This window comes from Dendroctonus ponderosae, unplaced genomic scaffold (genome assembly GCF_020466585.1).
Source record: "Dendroctonus ponderosae isolate FM_Combo_2020 unplaced genomic scaffold, Dpon_F_20191213v2 Dpon_F_20191213_8, whole genome shotgun sequence".
Lineage (NCBI taxonomy): Eukaryota > Metazoa > Arthropoda > Insecta > Coleoptera > Curculionidae > Dendroctonus > Dendroctonus ponderosae.
In genome coordinates this window covers 7513785-7518762 of record NW_026019016.1, presented here as the reverse complement: position 1 = coordinate 7518762, position 4978 = coordinate 7513785, and positions in this window count along the sequence as shown.

Genomic DNA, 4978 nt, shown 5'->3' with positions numbered 1-4978 from the left:
AAGCTCTTAGTTTATTCAATACTTAAAGCTCGTCATTGGTTTGTGAATATGTATATAATTTTACATTAAACTCTATTTTTCCTGCCTGTTAGTCAGGTGTAGGTATCCCACTGCATTATGATACTAAAAATTTGGTACTAAAAACTAGTCACGTTTTCAGTAATTTTAATTGTTATCTTTATTAAATAAGAAGTTAATGTTTAATGACTCTAATAATGTTGTTATTACAGTTTAATTATAATACATTTAATAACAACTGAGAGACAATAATTATTTGCATGTATTTTCCAATTTAATTTCGGTCTGTAGGTTCACTTCCGTGCTTTCAAAAATATGTTATTTAATTACATATTTTATTAATTTTGAGTTTTTCGCAGAATTATTTGTTAGTTTAAGTTAAACCGCTAGTTACGATGCGATTGTAAATATTTGCAAGTAAAATTAATTTACATTGTCAGAATTTTTATGCTGTGAAATAATTGTCTTTCCCCAAAGAACAAAAAGTGTATCAGAAATACAGTATTATGTACTTATGTACCTTTTTAAATAGAAAATCGAATTTTTTGATAATTGATTAATATTTTTATCTTAAAAAACATGATTATGCCTGTAATAATTAATATTGGCATATATAAGCATATATATATAGCTCTACTACTACTACTACTACTTACGTTATAGACATACATGAAAATTTAGTTACTAAATTTAGGAAAAAAATCTTGTTTGTGAAAAGGTTTATCCAGTCTTAGACTTAATTTAAAAAAATCAATTTTGCTCTATTCAATATTATTAAAAAACGACTACGTTCGTTTTGAGCCAGGTTAATTATTTTTTGGAAACCTGGTAAAAGGTGCAAAAAATAATTTTGGAAGATGCATTTTGCGAAGACTTTCATAGTTTTAGGAAAGAAAGGAATTTAAAAAATCAAGAGATATGAACACTACTCACTTGTAACTTCGATATTGTAGTAAAGATGACGTTGCGTTCTAATATTCCTTTCTGTCAAACAGAATAATAGAAGTTAACTTGAATTATTAAATGGACCTTGTTATTTCTGTTTCTTGCCTATTTTTCGAGTTATTGATTTGGCCATCTAACAAGTGCTAGGGATTCTCTTTATTAAAAATTAGATATCAAGTAAGAATTCAAACGTTTTGGCTTTAAAATAAAAGTCATTTTACCATGGCTCAATTTTACTGGTCTACTTTCGTGTCGTATGTAAATCTTATTCCCTCTTTGCATGTCTCATTTTATATGCACTTTTCACTTACTCGCGTTAACTTTGCATGAGGTAAGTTTGCCGAGACAGTTATCGTGTTGTAAATGTTAACTGAAAAGTTCGATTCTTTGAAAGACGAAATATTTATATTCGGCAAGTTTAAAATAGTACAATGGCATGTAGGCAGCGGGCAAAAATAAGTTTATTAAAATCAACTAACTTTCTTATTATGTTGCTAATTGAATCAGAATTCCGATTTAATTTGGATTGGATCTGTTTCTCTAATTTGTTTTAAACAGTTTAAAATAAAAATGGTTGTAATCAACAAAACATACAGGCGAATTATAATAATTGAACTGATTAGGTGTTTTCGTCATCTAAAACAGTTAGTGTGATTAATTTTACGAGAAAATCTATAGTAGAAATAAAATGTTATATTTAATAGCACAAGCTTCCCATATAAACTTTTGAAACCTTTTAAGAAAGTTTTCGTACTGGCTACTCTTAATTGCGTGAAGCTCTAATAGAACCAATTATACCTTAACGGCGGCCAATGAAAGAAGAAAAGCATTTGCAAGTTTTCCTTTTGGAGAAGTAAGCAATTTGAACATATTCGGCTACTTAATAATAAATCAGTATAGTCAGGCAATTTAGGTGCACCGTTATATTTTGTTATTTCTCAGATAAGTCAATGTCAATGAAAGCTAACCAGAAACATCACAGACCAAGCTGGAAAAAGTGATTTTGATCTCAGAGGAAAAGTTAATATTTTTGAAAGTTTCAAAACACCGGAGAACCCAATATTGATAGACAACCGTGCGATAATAATAGATAATAAAAGCTTTATGAGAGAACAGTTTCTTATGGACTTGAAGATACGACTGAAGAACGGCAACCGAAAAATAAATATATACGTTATTAACACATAGAGAACGTTTTTTTAATTTTTTTGATACATATATCCAGCAAAATACCTATACCAATACACCCACCATATTATTGCCATACATTATCAGACCTTCAAGTAAATTCCTCTATTAAAAACTGGCACAACCTTGTAAAAATATGTAATTATTCCCTGCGCAATATCTAATTGAAATCAGCTTCTACTTGCCAGTGAAAGTCTGCAGTTTGATAATTTAGTTTAGTTCAGCTGTTATTCAATTCCAGTTAGCTACAGTTTGATATCATTTCAGTGTTGAATAATTCATAAGCAAGAGAATATTGATCATAGGCGCTTCGTTTCCTGCCACAATGGGGATTTATATTTTATGTGAAGAGATAATGAATGTGATGTTTTAAATTTAATATTTTTTATATTACCATTTACAGGCTACTATTATACATATGAGTATCATGGATCATTACCTTAAGCAGTGAAGAGGGCGTGTGTTAATATATCGTCTACGGGCCTTTTTACTTGAAAAATTCTTTGAATTACAGCAATAAATTGAAATTTGCAATTTATGATTAGTGAATAATAGAACAGTTGTATATCATTTTAAATTGTGTAGGGATTTAAGCTGGGGTCTTAAAACTTGACAAAATTATAATTATTTTTAAATATAAGTTTTAGCTTATGGTGCTTATGTTACGTAACATGGAACCAAATCATGGTCGAAGTCTTCACCAGGTAGAATATAAAGTGTTTCAAAACTGCATATTTTAAACAATTTTTCCTTTCAAAGGGTGCACACATTTTCCTTCTGCAAGGTACAGAGTCTTAAAATTTTGCACTGATACATCTTTTCAGTAATAATTGTAAATCCTTTTTCAGTTACAAAACACAATACTTGGAGAAAATTACTATGACTTCACAAGGATTTTCAACCAATTTTGGAAAAAGCTATTCTTCTGTTTTATATTTGAATTTATCGGTAATTTACAATTTTCTTTCAGTGCGAATCCGTTGTGTAATACTATTATTTAGTATAGTAGCTTTGCCTTTAATGTGGGCAAAGTTAATGCATTTTGCATCAAGGCATCATAATTTATGGCTAAGTGATTTACATGCTAATGTTGATAAACCTTTAGTGGATGCTATCCGGTTCACTTGTGGGAAGATGTTGATCATGTGTCTATAGACAGACCTCCATTGATGTGTTATTAGTTAAATTACACGCATAATTAACACTCAATGCTAATACTAATATAACCAAAGCTACTACTCGACCAGGAATGTCTATGCAAACTGTTAGATCAAGCCAACCATGAAAATTGCGTTTTTTTTATGTGTATACTCTTGATTCCTTGAATTTACCAACTTTATAAGACACGTGAAATGAAAACGGGGTTAACCAATGTGGGTGATAAAATATAATAATATACGGTAATAACGATACGCAATATTTTTTAAAGCTGCACCCAAATTTGTTTTCGTTAATATGTGAAATTCAAACAAAATAGTGAATGTGAATGTGATAAAATAAATATTAAATTAACTTTTGTGCATTGGTGGATTCTTTAAGAACAGCGATTTATATTCTATTTAATCCGGACAATCTCGCACCTGTAATAATAAAGATTTTTAATTAGTAAGTTGACGGGTAAGTATTTTATTAAACCTACTTTATGTGGTTATTATTTACTAGAGCATTGTTACCAGTCCTACATTTTAGTTTGCTGTCTCGATAAAAAATTTAAATTCATTTCAATCGTAAAAGCAAAATTCTAGAAACCAAGAACAACGCTATAAAATACTAGTTATTTATTATTTATTAAAATGATGTCTCCTTAACTGCAACTGTTCTCATAATTAATTCGTACTATAAAATACACTATTAATATTCTGTATGGAGTTAAAATAAATTCGTTAATTAAATCTGCATGTTTAATATATTAATTCGCCATTAACCCAATGAACACACAATACGAAAATTTATTACAAGCGGTCCAAAATTATAGCATTATAGTCAAAAGGATTAAGCAATTATCCGAAAATTTCAAGCCTACAGATATTTTATTGAAAACTAAATTTTGTGTATCATTTCTCCTATAGATACATAATCCCTATCCATAATACCTATTTAAATTGAACCGACAAATAACATTAAAATTAGTTATTACATAATTATTTTCATTAATATACTTAACCAAAAATAATTTTTTGTTCCAAGGTTAGGTATAAAAGTAGACATTTTTGAGAATACGTTACGCAACTGGAAAGGCAAAGTTCATAATTAATGAATAAAAGCTAATTAATTACTTCTTTATTGAATATTTAGCCCGCAGAAAAAAAAATTATAAACTATCGGTTGTCTGGTAGTACATTTTGAAAATGGGTTCTTAATAAAAAAATGCCTGTCGCTCCAAACTCATCTGTGCAAAGTGAAACATTTTCATATTATTCGTTATCCGATTTAGAGAGAAATATTATTTCAAAACCCTTCAATAGAAATTAGTTCGAAGCAAAATGCAGATCATTTCAGATATTTAAAGAGAATTTAAAAAATTTGTATTTACCACCAGTTGGAATACTGAAATTAGTTAATTTGTTTCTTTAATAGAGTAAAGATTCGAATTCTGAAAAATCAACTTGGTAATTTGTATGAGAGATGAACAAAAACTCCAACTTAATGAATTCTTACACATCTGGAAACCTTAAAAAATGTGAGGAAAATTTGAATTGAATTGAAATAATAACGGAAATTATAAGTGTGGGGGCTTCAAACAATATCACTCGACTATTCATCCGCTATTTATCTTGACCAACAACATACAAACAACTCACCTAAATGACGGAAAGTCGGCATGTCT